Here is an 18,413-nt window from a genome sequence, read left to right as displayed (position 1 = left end):
ATACACAATTTCTCTTTGATGCACTATATTGTCATTATATATTATCAAAATAATATTTGTAACGCTAATGCTATTCGTCCCAAGTAATTGCCCTTAAATTAAATAATTCATGTATAATTCATTTTCCCTTGTAAATTATGTGGGTTTTTTTTATTTCAGACAGTTTTTGATCCTAAGATTAATTTTGAAAAGTCAATTTATTTATCAGGATGATTGTATATTTTGTTACGCACTAACCTTGAAAGCTGCACTATCACAGATTAAACGTTTTGACAACGTTTTCATTTTTTAATCTTGGAACAAGCCGTTTTATACGAAAATGCATGGACACGCGTGATATAAGACTGCTGACAAAATCAGATTTTCATAAGTTCAAAATTGATGTTTTATGAATTTAATAACATTAATATTAAAACGGATATAAGAAAATCTGCGACCTGCTCTTTTATCAGCAGTCTTTTATCACTGGTTTGCAGATATTAACGCAAATATTTGCTCATTCTTTAACAAGAAATAAAAAAAAGTTGTCAAAAAGCAAAACTGTGATAATGCAGCTTTAATTATATTAGAATGCTTTTTACTTCTTCTCTGTGGTTCCATCTAAGAGAGTTGTTTAAACAAGTCGTTGCTTAGTTTTGAGTAAGCATTCTTTGTATCAATTTTGTATTTATTTTAATCAATTAAATTATAATCAACTCTTTTATTCAATACGACGGTGTCATTGTTTTTAAGCAATTAATTTACTTTAACAAATTTATTGGGGAATGTCAATTGATAAAATTCAATTTTCAAATTTTGATCGATTAAACTGTTATGGTGATTAGCGCTTAGTTTAAATTAAATGTTATGTTTTTAATTACCAAATTATTATTATTTTTTGCTGCAGATCTTTGTTTCTTTTGAAGTAATTCTTTCCTTTTCAGTAATGACATTATAGCATACATTAAAAAACAAACAAACATGAAATACTAACAATATCATTATTGTCTTATAACCTTATCTTTAGTGTCAAATTTACCTTTACCAAATTTATCTTTAGAGTGTCATAATTACACTATCCTTAGTGTTAATTGACATTTATCAACAATTATTAACACTTATTGTCAATAGATAGATAACTGAATATCTGAAAAAATGTACTTGTTACACTAATAACGTCATTCGTTGGATAGTTTTTTTTTTTATTTTAAGTCTTTGTAGAGTATGTCATAGTATGAATAACCTCAATGTAGCTTCATAAAAATGAACATAAATTGCCAAAAAGTACTCACGTCACTCCGTTACATTTATTAGGCTGCATTTGAGGAGAAGTACGTACTTTGTTCGATTGAGGTATATTAAAATATTCTCATTGAAATCAATATTATTTTTTATTAAGTTTTCTTTACTGTATGCACCCATACAATTCTAAATTTCTAACTGCGTTACCCATAAAACATTGTCAAAGTTAGAGACTGAAATAGTTGTAGATAAGACAGATCCATAGTTGAAAAAGAAAGTTATTTATATGTGGGATGTAGAGTACAGAGATAGTTTCCGTGGCGATATTAAACGTGAGTTAAACAAAATTAATGCCTTAATAAATGACGATAACAAGAGTATTGATGAAAAAGTAAACGGTCTGAGTGAAATAATCACATCGAAAGCGAACGGGTACTTTCAACGTAACGTAACATACACTGCGCACAGAATATCAAAACATGGTTTGACGTAGAATGCCGAAGAAAGCAATCATTACATACGCGGTCGTTACAGACTTTTATATGTCTATGTCACAGAAATGACGAGTGTACACGTCAATTCCTACAACACAAACGTGACTACACATACCATGTTAGAAAGGTTAAACGGCAATTTAACAGGAATAGAGCTAGGTCGATGAATGAAATGCGTTACTAAAACCACGCGAGTTCTGGAAATATTTAAAGGCCCGCGCAATTCTAAAACTGATACGGATACATTAAAAAGTGAGTACATCCTTAAACACTTTGAACAACTCTCGCAGGGAATGGCGAACGATGAGCCAGATGTAGTTGAATTTGTGGAAGGATTTAACGAAGGGGAACGAATCGACCAACCATCATATGTAAAACTCGACTATCGAATTACACTCGAAGAAGTCCAGAAAGCGTGTAGTAAACTGAAACACAACAAAGAAGCTGGTAAAGATAATTTGTTAAACGAGTATTTTTAGAGACGGTAAAATTTTTGTCCATCCATTCGCAGAACTATTTAACACCTGTGTGTGACCAATAAATTGGTCAATCGGAGTTATTATTCCACTTTTAAAGAAACAACCTGCTGACGACCCCAACAATTACAGGCTGATTACTCTGCAAAGTTGTCTTGCGAAGTTATTCACTACTGTTATAAATGAGCGTTTAAATGGCCTAATGCAAATGATAAACTTTCAGATGCCCAGTTTGAATTTAAGCAAAAGCACGGAACATCTGATGCTGTTTTTGTTTTATATGCCTTAATAGAAAGATGTCTTACTGACAAGACACCGTTAAATGCTGCATTTGTGGACTTTCGAGAGGCATACGATTCTATCTCTAGAGTACCATTGTGGTACAAGTTAATTAAAGCAGGAGTCGGCGGCAAGATGTTTGCCATATTGCGGGATATGTATAATGACGTAAAATTATGTGTAACATACTGTGAAAATGTCTCTGAGCTCTTCGCAAATAACATAGGCTTATTTCAAGGGGAGATAGATTCCTGCATAATGTTTTCCATTTTCCTAAATGACTTGGAACACTCACTTCAAGATAACGTGTTTTCTGGATTAATAAATGACGAAATAAACATTGTCCATATATTGTACGCCGACGACAGTTAATTGTTGAGTGAAACACCGGAAGGGCTCCAAGACCATCTAAACTCAGTATCACGTTATTGCGACAAGTGGAAACTACATGCTTATATAGAGAAAACAAAAATAATTGTTTTCAAAAAGAGGGGGCGAGCAGCTTTGAATAATTTCATTTGGACCTATAATGGCACAGCGATCGATGTGGTGGACGAATTTATTTATCTTGGGTTCATGTTCAGTTCGAACAGGTCTTTAAAAAAAGGGATAGGTGCTATAGCGTCTAAAGCGGCAAAATCTTTACACTCGTTGTTCGGCATTACAAAGGGGATTGAAGTGCCGTTAAACATTATGATAAACCTGTTTGATTCATATGTGACATCAATTTTGTGCTACTGTGGCCAAGTATGGGGGTTCGCAGCAGCCGTAAAGGCTGAAATGGTGCACAGGAAGTGTCAAGATGTCAATAGTGAACGCAGCGGTCTAGGCAATGCAAAATTATCAAGTACTGGTTTAAGCTTGTTATTATTATATATATATATTTTCTTTGGTTATATTCTTTGGAAAAAATTGCTTTTGGCCACCCGTTAAATGTGATGAATTAGTGTTTCACAAGTTTTAAGTCATTATTTTATCATTTTTGTTATTATCATTTTGATTATTATTTTCATCAGTATTGAATTAACCAACAATTATTAATATAATTTATTTAAAATAAATCCTTGATCTATGTCAATATTTTTGTATCATTTACTAAAAATGTCATGGTCATGTGCCGTTATGATTTGATGTGTCAATATCAGTGTTATTTAAATTGAATACCAATATATCATTTTACACATATTTGAATAATGAGAACCAGAGTCTAACTAAAAAGGTTCATGATTTTATCGTCATACATTTGCCAAAAGTGTGTAATAGAAATCAGCTGAGTGCGAGAAGCAACCATTGTATAAAGTTTTGCTAAACGTATCAATTTCCACGTTATTCAAGCTCTCACATTGATATTTCATATATGCCATATAGTTTCAGGTTACAGAAGGGTCACCGATGAAACATATTTTATTGATCGTAATCATGAGTACTTTACAAGATGTCTTTCTTATTTATCAAATGTAAGCCATACAGTTTCAAGTTATAGAAGGGTTGGTGGTTAACATATGAACTTTATCGTTATCAAAAGTGTTTTGGATTTGTAAGAAAACAGTTACTTGGGCTCAAAGTATCTATTTACATAATAATGTGTTCGATTGATTGATGAGTTTTTAAGGAGATTATAACTTAAAAACGATGAGAGTGTATACCTAAATATCTTCAAAATATAAATGTACATAATATAGCTCCATAACAACAGCAATGACTCTTGCAAGAAATGATCGTAACATAAAGTAAAACTTTGGGGTCTTCATGGTTTTGTTTCAGTTTTCTTTGTGGGAGGATGTTTATTATATTTCTGATATTGAATCCCAGGATAGCAATGTAAATCAATATGGAAGATATTTAATCGATTTTTGCAGAGAGAGTCAATTAAGAATAATGAACGGGTGTGTAGGTCAAGATCCCATTGGTAAAAAGGTAAATTCACTTATGTTGGAAAATCAGGTAGAAGTTTAATTGATTACGTCATTGGTAGCCAATCTTCAATATGTGTTCATCATTCTCTGTCGGGGATCCAAATATATTGGCGGACCATTGCGCGGTGTTTTAAGCTTATTAGGGCAAAAACGTTTTTCAAATAATTAAAAAAACTGTTCAATTAGTAAGTGTTTAGTAACAACGACAGACTGTTCTGCACATTTGTTGACTTCCAAAAGGCTGTTGATTTTGCTGAAAGAGATGTTTTATGGTTTAAACTATTAAAATGTGGGGTGAAGGGTAACATACTCAAATCTATGTATAAGAATGTTAAGTCAAAAGTCAAACTGTATGATAACCTAAGTTATTCTTTCACATGTGATTTAGAGGTACGTCAAGGTGAAAGCCTTTCATCTTTTTATTTAGTATGTATCTTAATGACATAGAGGAGACATTTGTTCTACAAGGAGTGCAAGGTATCGAACTAGGAGATTTGAAATAATTTGTTTATTGTACGCGGATGATACTATTTTGTTCGCGAAAAGTGCACAGAAGCTACAGAATTCATTAAATTTTTAAGCTGATTAATTTAATAGATGGAAGCTGATTGAAAGTATCAAAAGAAATTGAAGTTATGTTTATTTTTTTAAAAGGCGGTAGACTACCTCAAATTTGTCTTTCAAATATAAGAATGAAGAGATAGTAATTGTTAGTAAATTCAAATACCATTTTATTCATCGAAGGAGGTTCATTCAATGAAATTGATAAAATGCTAGGAGGCCAGGCACTAAAGGCTATTTTTAAAATGAATATGTACTTATTTAAGTTCACCGATATCTTACCAAAACACATTCTTGATCTTTTTGATAAACGTATAGCACAATTCTAGATCTCAGGTTGAGCGCACTCATTTAGCATTTTGCAAAATGTTGCTTGGCGTTAAAATATCAACGCAAAACGACTTTATTTATGATGAAACAGGAAGATTTAATCTAGTAAATGGAAGATATTATACCATTATTAAGTATTGGTAAAATTTTTGTATGTGTGGAGATAACAAGTACATTAAATACATGTATAATATGTTAAAAAATTCACTTGATGCAAATCCTAACAAAATAATTTGGGCTTCGAAAGTGCAAGTATTACTTTCCCAGTTAGGTTTTTACGAGGCTTGGTTAAATCAAGGAGTAGGGAGTACTAAATTATTTCTACTGCTAGTTAAACAATGACTTCGAGACAATTTCGTCCAAAATATAAATGCAATTATACATGAATCATCTAGGTCAATGTTTTAAAGAACCATTTTTAGTTTTAAATTTAGCGAGTACCTCAACCTAGTAAACATACCAAAATACAGAAAAGCTCTATCTAGATTACGCTTGTCGTCACACAGGTTAGCTGTGGAAACAGGAATGTGGCGTATACCCGAAATTTACTAAATCACGAAAGCAAATGTATATATTGCGGGGTATTGGAAGATGAATTTCATTGTGTGTTGGAATGCGATAGTTATAAAGATATCAGGAAAAAATATATTAACAACTACTTTTGGCGTAATCCAAGTTTCTTCAAATTTATGCAATTGAGTGATAGTCGAATTAAAAAAATATTGCCACATTTACTATCAAGGCTTTTATAATAAGACGCCACTTAGCACATGACTGACGTGCTTTTACCTGTATGTTTTGAATCGAATACATGTTTTCTGTCCCGTACGACATGAAATTCTTCCTTCAAGTACGTTTCATATTGCTATTTGAAGATATTATGTAAATTTACTATGCCAGATGACATCTTGCTGTACCAGTATATTATTATACTTGTTATGTTGTTAAGTCTGCTATGCTATGTATCTTGTCTTTGTTTGCATAACTAGATCTTCTTCTTCTTCTTCATAAATTTAATTTGTACTAAGGCCAACAAAGTACCTGTGTTTCCAGTCACATTGCGAAATATAATCGATCGATCGGATTTTTTTTTCAGTTTCGATTTCAAATAACAAGATAATGCAATTTTCTGCTGCATCGGATCAACTATCTTATATGTAAGGGTTTCATAATTCACAAAAAAGTTAGAAAAAACAGCATTGTAATATGTCTGAAATCATTACCTTTCCTTCGACTATTACCCCGACTATGTTGCCCATTGAATCTGTTTTTGTATAGACTCGTTTATAAGACGGGGTCGATTTTTTAAGCATGTCCAGCACTTCTCTTACTCCGATTCTGTGATAATGTTCAACCTAAAGAGTCAATTTTAAACTCAATTTGCTTGAAGAAAATCGCCGATTTTCTCGTCAATAATGAGCTCTCTAATTTGGAGGTAGGTTAATAATAGAACAAGGTAACGCGGTTATGGATTTATTTTACATATCTTATTTCCGATCGTATTTTTTTTTCTATTTTCTAACCAGACTAGACGAAATCGGGGAAGTAGAATGGGATAATACAGTATCCGACTGACCGATTTAAATACAAACCATTCCCACGCGCTTTTGATATAATCACCGCTTGTGCTCTGGCGTCACAGATTGTACCGTTTGATATGCAGCCGACTCATTCCAAAATATGTGTTAACAAGTTAAATTTCGCAGTTGTTTGTTTGGATTTCAGTTGATGGGAATCAGTTTTAATTAATGTGCTGTATCAAAATTGAGTCCAATTGATTGTTTCTAAACAAGGTTGACAAAGGTTTCAGGCACATTTTAAGCATAAATATATGTGCAAGTTGGATGAAAACGGACATATCACTTGAGTATCACTGGAAAGAGCTTTTTTCCGAAAAGAAAATATTAACAATGACATAAAAGGCAGGTTTTCTGGCCTTCGAATTTAAATAAGGATGATCAACTGGTCAAATAAACCAATAAAAGCACTTGGGATTTATTTTGGTCTCAACCCGAGAGAGTGCGCATCTTTAAATTGGGATTCTAAAGTAGAAAAATGCAAAGAGATAGTACAAGGTTGGTCAAAAAGAAAATCAACGTTTTATGGAAAAATGCAAATTATAAAAACGCTACTTATTCCGAAATTCACATATGCCTTTCATGCATTGGTCGTTCCGAATCATGTGATAAAACTATTAAACAAAATCATATTTAGCTTTTTGTGGGATAACAAAAATGAAAAAAATAAAACGAAGGACGCTTATTGCTGCAAAAATGAACGGTGGTTTAAATATGATAGATTTAGAATCTAACATTCACTCAATAGAAATAAAATGGGTGAAATCTTTAATTTCAGAAGAAAAAGCTCATTGGAAAGTTATACCTAAGTATATGATGCAAAAGTTTGGTAAGGATTTTCTATTTTTTTTCTATGAATTTAGATAGTCCTAAAAGCATTGAAATAGGTCAATTATCTCCCTTGTATAGAGATTTAATTTCTCTTTGGATAAGGCTAAAATATGTTGAACCTGAATCTCCAAAGAGTTTTTATGACATCAGGAACCAAGTTCTTTGGGATGACAAATTTATTAAATTTCACAACAAATCACTCATGTTTTTAACTGGATTAATTCTGACATATGTTATGTAAATGATATACTAAATGAAGACGGTGTAATTTGTGGGGAAAAACTATTTCAAAAACTACGCTATAGGCAAAATTGGATATCAGAAATAAATATTTTAAAACATGTTTTCACCAAAAATTGGTTACGAATAACCGCTAGCGAAATATCAAAAAAATCAAGAGTCTCAATAGATAAAAATATTACTATTAATGATAAATCACTTATACAGCTGACAAACAAAGATATATATTCGTATTTGATTAAGGACAAGGTTATCAAACCTCATGTCCATCGCTTTTGGAAACATTATTTTGATAAACAAATAGCTTGGGATTCATTTTATAAAACTATATATGCCATACCAGACAACAGAATAATACAATTCAAATATAAAGTTTTAAACAACATTTTTCCGTGCAACGTTATAAAGCATAAGTGGAGTATGATTAACTCACCAAACTGTAATATTTGCAACACGTGTGAGACATATGGACATGTTTTCATAGATTGTTTAGCAGTCAACTCTGTTTGGCAGATGTTTTCAAATGTCTTTTCAAAATACGGGGTAAACAAGAATTTAAGAAAGATTGAATATATTGTACTTGGATATAATATTACTAATCCTGAATATTTTTTATTTAAACCTAATATTTGCCACTCTAGGTTATAGTATATATAAAGCATATTTCATCAGCGATAGTAGACGAGAACATGTCGATATTATGCATATCTTTAAAAATGAATTTTTCATTCTATTCTCATACTATGAAGGATACCTCGCCTCATCAAACGGGTAAGGGCTATAACCCCTTCGTTCAAAACGTCAAAAATCCTAATAGAGGAAAGGTTTATCATACGCCAGTGGCATTAATCAAGGATACTTAGGATAAGATTTAAAATAAGAAATATCCAGGGATGAGATAATTTAAATCAAACCTACTTCAGCACAAATTTTCGGTAAAGTATTTAGAAATACTCAGTACTCACCTCAACAAGAGTACTTTTTATTACTTATTATAGAGACAAACATTGCCAGCATTTAAAATACCTGTTTAATACAAGATCACTGCCCATATTTCATATCTGCCAACAACTCAATTCGCTTCATCTGTGTGTGACTACATGCATGTTTAGTTGTTTGAAACCGTATGACAATACTCAGAATGCTGAAAATACACAAGATTACGTAAGCAGTAATCAGTACAGACATGAACGTGAGATCTGAAGTATCCATTTCTCAGTACAATTATCAGGAACTGACCAGCAGTATTACATTATATACAACTATCTTAAAATGTCACATGACATTTAATAAAATTATCTATATCTACTTTACTTAACGTTTAGTTACAAGTACAACATTGCAACTAAAATAAGCGACTGGTTGACTTGCATTATCGCTCAGCTTAATAACATTTATTCCAATATGATGCTAACATATTCATATTTCAATCGCAAATTCAGACCCTACTTTACCTATGTGGAAAAGAACAAGCACTAAACAAATGCATTTTTGTTGAAAGAAGCAAGAAGAATATGAATTATAACAATCAAGTACAAATTACATACTGTCATCCCTTCTTTCTGTTTCGCTAGAACTTTACCGCTGTCCTTTCCAATCGCTGGTGTATTGGACCGGCGAGTACCAGTTGCTGTCATTTATTTTTGTAGGCAGCTCATCCGGAACTTGTCTCTTTGCCACGCCTAGCAACAGTACCTGATAATATCTATGAATATTAAATACTAACTTTTGATTAACTGATATAATAATGGATATGTAATAAAGGGGAACATAATAATAGGTATGAACAATCTGATTTTGTCTCAACAGTTTGATTTCACTGGTTTCCAGACATTTGGGCATATAAGAAAAATGATAAATAAGTAGTATATGAAAAAAGCCATATACTTTCACTCTTGTAATATGTTTATACATTTCGTCCGACATTTTCGTTTTTTCGCAAATGAGCCTACTGCATAACTTGTAAAATTTATTTCTAAACCATGAACGATTTTTTTGTAATGTTCAAAACTTGGATTCAATTTAACTTTTTAAATAAGGATTATAATTTATGGTGACATTAAAGAGGCATAATCGAAAATGTGACATCTCTACATCAGATCTAATTCATCAAAAACACCATTGATAACAATAAGTTTTTACAGCAAAACATTCTGTAATATATGGCGTATATCCATTACCAAAGAAAGAGATATTCCTAAGTACTATTATTAACGATCATTTATTGCGATGCATCGGTGACCCTTCGGAAACTTGAAGCTATGTGGCATATTCAATATCAAAGAGAGCGCTTGAATTACGTGTAATTTGATACTTTTTGCAGTATTTAAACAATATTATATTTTTGCTTCTCTCACTAAGTTAATAATAGTTAAAATGCTTTTAGAACATGTATATGGCGATTTAGGTTCTCACTATTCAATTTTGTTGTAAAATGACGTGTTGGTATTCACTTTGAATAACACTGATAGGAAAACATAAAACAATAACGGTTCTTGACCGGACTGAAAGTTAGAAATTGCTACAAAAACATTTACAAAGGCAAGGATTTATTTTAATTGAATGTCGTTATTTAAAATGGATTTAATTCGATACAATAAAATAGAAAGTAGAAATGTAGGCAAATGTAATAGCTCTCGAGAGATAAAATAAACGAAACTTATAGTCGTATGAGCAGGTACTGATAAGTTAGATTATATATTAGTATAGTGGTTATTTGTAATGCATTAGTGCGGTATAGTTTACTTCATAAGTAGCAATAACAGCATGACGTTGTAATTTACGCTTCCATATTCTGCACAATGCTTATACCACCCCTCACTCCAATAGATATAACTCTCGCAAAAATTTATACTAACTGTCGAAAATCATACCAAAGAAATCATGAATAATCAAACATGATGATTAACATGTCAAAATCGAAAGAGAACACCAATGCACCATCGACTTTCTGAAAATTCAATCATTCATCTACAAAGTGATAGCATCCAATTGATTCAGTAATCTATCGCATTGTCCGCAAGGGCTATTTATAAACTTATCCTTTCTGAGAGTGGCCAAAAGCAAGAACAACTTGATGACTTATAAGACATGCAACCTTAAAAGCCGAGAATATCCGAATTAACAAGGAAGTATGTTTTTGTTTACCTAAAATACCTACCTGTGCAAAAATGTAAAAATAAATCGGAGTCGGAGACCGGGTTTGAACCGGTGTCGCCAAAATTTCAGTTCAGTGTTGTATTCACTGTGCTACGAAGGCTTACCCTAAATGGTTGGAATATTTAACCTAACTTTGTAATATCACGTGATAACATCGACTAGCCAATGCATTGTACACATCGATACCAAGTCTATGTCAGTTTTCGACAATTTTCTTTTTTTTTCATACGAAGTACAGCCCTGTTAATGGAGATATGGCGGTTATTGTTTTTTATTAGACCCATTTAAAATAATCAATTAAAAACATGTCAAGCTGAATTTCTTTGGTGTTTATGCGCATGCTTCTGCAAATGGGATTGCCCGACAAATCCATATTTAATAACATAATTGAGCTCGACAACCAAAATTCAATTAAAGTGACACTCTTATACAAAATCAGTACATACACATGCATAACAAACATTGTTTTGGATTGGTGAACCTTTATATACTTACTAAATAATGCATTTATTGAAAATATTATTTACTGAAAACAAATCTGTAGCCCTGTATTTAATAACAGAAAACGCAAAAGTATTAAATGATTGGTGAATGCTTAAATATTTACTGTGATCAACTATAGTCTCGTAAGGTAGAAATACAGTGTTTTATGCACATTTCTTTAAATTTAACTCGGTATCCTTCATAAGAATGATTGTTCTCGACATTTATGCATCCTTTTTTGGAATATTAAAACAAAAGTATTAATTGTGGTAATTCATATTTGAGAGTAAGAGTGCATCCTTAAGCAAATTACCACGCAAAGTTTCTGTTAAGTGTTTTATTGGTTATATCAATTAAGAGGGTTAATAAGAAAAAAAAAGGCTGGCATTTCACATTTAAAACTATGACAGTAAGCAGTTTTGAATATTCGAAACAATTAATTGGATACCAAATACTTTGATAAAATGATGGGAACGTTTCAAATCTCAGCACATCAATGATTTAACATGTTACTTTTAGGAAACATTTTTATGTTCTTTATACTTTCATTCTAAAATCACTCTCTGTAAAATATATTATTTTTTGCAAGCATAATTGCTTTTTTCAAATTAATTGGAATTCCTGTTATGATATGAGTTCAATTGCTATTAAAGGGTTTCAACTCTGATGTCATTATTTTTCAACTCAATGTTGTGATTATTCATTTGAATTTTGATTTTAACATCGTATTCCATGAATGGCTGTTCTAACTTGTTAATTACATCTTGTGAGTATATATTTTAAAACATTAGTAAACTTGTTTAATGTTCTTTGGATATATATACCTTATTGTAAATTCATGAGAACACTTCATAAACTTTGACATAAATTTGTATAATGACACTTTTTATATATTTTGACAAATACATGTTTTTCATTTGACATTTTGTTCCGAGCTGTTTCGTTTTACTTTCAGTTTCACTCTCACCTGACTGATGCAGAATCAGTAACCTAATTGTGTGTACTTTTTTCAAATTGTATATTTTTTTTATTAAAAATTCAATGTGGACCTTTATGAGGAATATGTTGAAAAGGAAAAAAAAATATAATAAAAGTAGTCTGTTATACAATAATTTGACAAAAATGTCACTTTTATTATGATCATATCTGGTAACATGATTAATTCCCTTAATCAATTGTGTTAAAACCTTTTTACATTGTATGTGTACCTTTATATATGTATGTTGCCATATACACTGAATCCACCCCTCTAAATTCGGCAACATTGAGGCTCATGATGGTTTCCGAGAAAAAAAAAGGCAAAAAAGTTCCAACATTGAGCCTTACAAAATCAACTTGGTGTAATTTGACAATATTCTTTAGAATTTGACGGTGATTGTATCATGCAGCAGTCATACTATGAAGTCTTTTTTAATTCTGCAATATTGTAGTACAGTTAAGCGCAAAGAGGATTAATATTCTGGCAATTAGAAGTAACTGTACTTCCAAATACAGCCTAAACAGTTCCTGCATTTTTTGAGTGATTATAGAGTGAAAATGTTTTCTTATTAAATGTTGTTTTTTTATGTGTAAAATTTAAAATGTTATGAATGGTTACAAATACATGTATACACTTTTTGATTCCAAATATATGCACTTTTTGATTCCAATAATTAAACACTTAAGTATTTTATATTCGGTATGAAACAAAAATGTTGACCTGTTGTTTGTTTCTTAGCAATTAGTAGGATGTATTCGTGTTTATAGTTACCATGTCAATTTAGAATATGAGTCAAATGTTTTAAACAGTTACAATGATATCCAGAGTCTAGTGTTGTAGGGAAATTATCATTGTTGTCTCAATATCTTAGTATTTTCAATGTGATATTTTTTTAGCATGTCGGCTTCAGACAATAAAATGTTTCTGTAAAGTTTTATTCATTTGGTCATACTGTGTATACAATTATATTTATGATTCAACCTTAAAATTTGCTGATAATGTCATACTTATATTATAGCGTTTAGAATTGCTTGATGGTGAGAAGTTCTCCTTTTTAACAATTGTCAGGCAAATCAATGCAAGATATACTTACAGAATTCTCCTTTTTAACAAAAATGCTACTTAGCATTTTTTTTCAAATTTCTATTGAATTATTTCCATAGCAACTAAATTTTTGTTTGCCTTTATTCTTCATATTTATAATACTTTTCATTGTAAAAATGCAAGAGTGCATCAGTGAATGTAAGAAAAGTAATGTTCTGTAACTGTTACCTTATAAAATTTCTTAAAAATAAACATTTTGCCATCAATTTTTTTATCGTGAAATATTCTGCTTAAAACATAGTTTTAGCTCTGATATTTAGAAATGTGTATTCATTTTTTAGAAAATAAACAAAATGTGTTGTTTTACATTATTTATTTCATTTATATTAAGATGCCTTGGAATTTGACCTATTTAAGCAGAAAGATTTATAAAAATGTAAAATTCAAAAGGGCCATAATTATGTCAAAATTTGATGGATTTTTTAAAAGATATGCATTGAGTTTGTAATGATATAACCTTTAAAATGATAAAACATTTAACAATAACACATACAATTATTTATTTAAGTTGTTATTGCTATCATAAGGTTATATAGTGAATAACATATGGTATTGTCTTCCTGTACTTTGAACTAACGATGTAGAATGTCTTCAATCCAATAAACAGGTAACTTATCGCAATGTGTTATTTGTGACTGTCTATGTATGCATTAATATAACCAATTTAAGAATATATTAAATCAATATTGTGATGGTTGAACTTTCGGACAGCCTAAAAATAAATGCCCATTTGTAACAATAATACTTTTTATAAAGTCCAATAGACTAGAACGTCTGTTTATATACTTATTTCCTTTTTCAGATCTTTTGATTTACATGGGTTTGGAGTCATTGTTAGGGTTTTTAGTGTTAATTTGTTTCTTGTAACACATTGCGTCTCAACCAAAACAAAAACATAGAAAAGCACTAAATTGCAAAGCGGAAAACGTGGAAAAATTGTAGCGTTACACTACGGAGCGTGTCCACTCAAACTTGTTAGAACTCTTATTAAACAACAATTGATCCAATGTTAATTCTTAAACGTTCTTTCTAAATATAAATATGCAGTTCGAAATACAACGTAACGTTCTAATCTCACCCCAAAACCCAGTCCAAAAAGGACCCCGGCCCTCTCTTGTTTCACATAGAAAAATAATCCAACTTAAATACTATGAATATGAGGCAAATGTGACAGCTTAACAACCCAAAGCGCATTTGTACAAAGTCGGCGGTCAACCACTTTCGCATTCATTGACAATCAAATATGCCCTATAATTAAAAACATTCAGTATAAAGAAAATATTCATTTAATAAAAGCTAATTATATCATAAAAATAAAGTGAATAATATCATAATGTTACACAATCACAAAAATATGTAATAAAGTCACACAAAACAATATCTTTCTTTTTTTTTATCGTATTTTCATCAGTACCGATATTGAACACATTTGTAGTTAGTTATTTGGGAAGGCAGTGCGTAAAACCACACAAATTTGATAAAAACAGTGCGTAACATATTGTAAATAGTTCCAACAATTGCACAGTAATGATAGAAAATGGGTGAATTTTCGTGTCTTGGTCAAAAAAAAATAGCACGTGCTTGATAAGATAACTAGCATACATAGTTAGTAACAACTGAAGATTTAATTAAAGATATCTTTATCGCAACGTCGTGAAAGTGAATACATATCACAAAAAGGTATCCAAAGACTAAAGACTAAAAGTAAATACGTGTATTGTAAGTGTAATTTGGCAGACATAGTGTGTAACATCAAATCATTCGATGACAAATACAAGACCTATAATTGACTTTGTGTAATATGTTAAGTTATCGTGTACAAAACTCATATAAGATAAGAATGAAGGTTTGAATTGTGAAACAACGCCACAAACAAATCGAGTTAAGTTAATAAGTCATATATTATGTGCACAAGAAAGCTTTTTTTCAGAACCTAAAAATTTGCAAAATGTTTCTACAAGAAAAGGAAATATCAACACACAATTCGAGGGAAAAAAGGTATTTCTAAACATTAGAAGATTTTCGAAATCTGTTACTTACACAATTTTTGTATTGATGTCAAAACCAAAAGTCAAAATTTGTTAAATATGTTTATTGGGCAGGTATAACTTGCAATACGACAACATTCAGTGATAAAAGAGCAATGGTTTTATTGCAGTAATTAACAATGTAAACACAATAACAAACAGAATAGAATTGTCAAAAGTATCGAATAAAGGACTCTAAAGTATAAAGAGTAACGCCTTAACACATTAAAAAAGTATTCAACGACCAGTTACATTAATCTTCTGTAAATTAATGAATTGAGCTTGGACTCATTTAAAACACGCTTGTTAACGACGATGAACAGTATATGTTAAAATAAACAATTAATGTTCTGTTCTGTTCTGCTGTGTTCTTTTCTGATAAAGATATTTAAAACAGCATGAGCAGAAATGGCATGTACAAATACACTAAGCAAAACTGTCTAGTACAGTCTTTTTTCTTTCTACCTTTTCGAAGTATATTAATGCTTCTTTAATTAATTAGTTTTTGGTTTAAGCAAAAATGTTTGTTTGTCTTGTCTTTTTTAAAATCTTTTTTATCTGTTTCTCTATCAATATAAAAGTCTTTATGTTTTGTGTATGGCCAGTGCTACTTCTTAAATAAGAATTACATGATAACACCATATATTTTACATTTAGTGTGTATATGATTTATTGTGTTGTATTATGTGGAATATTAAATAATAATATAAAAAGATATTTAACATAGTTTTCATCGTTGACCCATCTGTAACCTTTAACTATATGGCATCAATTTAATGTTAATGGAAGATGTTAAACACGTGATATTTGACACCGTAGGCAAATGTTTGTAAACTTTGATGTCTGTTTGCTTATAATAAAGGTTTTTTTTATCATTTTTAGTAGAACGTTTTGTAAAGATTTAAATAGTATAGGTTCGTATTTAATAGGCCCATATTATTTAAGTATGGTGACTTAATTCAATGTCGAAAGCTGTGCATTCACTTTCTAAAAAGTGAGTATATGTGTTTATGTCTATATTAGCTTTTTGATTTATAAGAGTTTAAACCCCATTACTCTTTGTACTAATTCACTGAAAAAACAGGTTATAATAAATGATTTTGAACGATATATTTCTTGTTACATTATGATATCATTCTTATTAGTAATAGTCCATTTGAGTACTTTTTCCGTTTGTCTATGTTACCTTAGCCTCGAACATTTTTCAAAAATGTGTATAGTGGCGAACAAGTTAGAACGATAGTTATGTCTATTTGTTAAATCGTGCTATACATATATGATGCATTTGGAAGTATGATGTATATGTAATAACATGCATTAATAAACATAGTATATTAAAAAATGCAACCTTTTATATTCCTTAAAAGGCAACAAATCATTCACTTTAAGTGCAACTCCTAGTTCAGAGTAGAGCTTGTAGGGTTTTGAGTTGTGCCGGCTTGCTATATATACCAGTTTTAAGTCACATAAATTGGATATTTGCTGTATCTATGGAAATACCAAAATATAAACTATTTTAATTAGTGAATTGAGCAATCAAAAAATCAACCAGCAATCTACAAAACTTCGTTAGTAGGTCGGTAATAAATTTTAAAACATTTTTAGAATATTCATTTGAATCAAATCGTTTGCAAAGGAGCCAAATTCAACGAATTTCGGAAAACATGATAAGTTTTGTTTCCAATTCAAAAACATAAGTCATCACGTGTGTTGTAAGTTGAATTGGCATGCATTATGTCTAAAACCACCAACTAAAATAACAAGGCATTCATTATATTACGATTTCCTGTCCAAGCGTGTGTTTTAAGGGGTTTTAACTTTTTAAGGGATAACCCTTGCGACCCGAAAAGTTTGGCAACAAATATTACAAAGTGCCATTAAACCGGGTTTATGTTTAAACTTTTTGCTACTGAGCTTGTTTCTGTAGCGTTTCGCATAAATATTTATATCTAGGTAACATTTCATACATTTGCAGCAAAAAAATGATCAATCAATGTGTAAACCCTCAAGATTCGATGATTAAACATCAAAGATGTTTATTGTAGAATGATAACTCAGAAAAAATGAAAAAGGTACAAAATATTCACAAATAAAGTATTTAGTCAAAAACAAAGTAAAAACGTGTGCGGTTAGTTTATAAGGGAAATTTATATTTGTGAAGAAAACTGAAAAGCTCGAAAAAGGTAACAAACATGGTTTTCAACAAACTTCAATATAGTTCGTATCAAGATGAAAATTAAACACAGCAGTTGTTCAGACAAATTTAGAAATAAACGTACATTTCATGACCAGCAAACAAAACCATCACCATTCATCAAAATTCCATTAAAAGAACGTTCAGATAAATGTTGCCAAACCCACCCTAAATTCAATATTTTTATGATGTTTGAGCTAGGTTATTACTAGGGTGTTATTTCATTGACGCTTTAACTTTTAACACAAAGTGATGATATCACAATCGATGTTGCGTAAGGAAATATGTGTACACATGTGACGTTGCGTAGCAATTACACATTTATCATAAGCCCTGATGAGCTACAAGCGAAACCGGACGGCTTATTAAAGAGAAAGAATACCCATGTGATGTTACTTTTATTATTATATAGATTCCTGAACCGGCACTTTACTATTTAACAATTCAAGACAGATTTTTAAAAATATGTTAATCAAAGCAAAATATGAATGCGAAAATCTCTCTCTATATATATTGTGTCATCTTATCTTGGCATCGTTTGT

The sequence above is a fragment of the Mya arenaria genome, chromosome 9 (assembly GCF_026914265.1).
Source record: "Mya arenaria isolate MELC-2E11 chromosome 9, ASM2691426v1".
Lineage (NCBI taxonomy): Eukaryota > Metazoa > Mollusca > Bivalvia > Myida > Myidae > Mya > Mya arenaria.
This window is presented reverse-complemented; position numbering follows the sequence as displayed.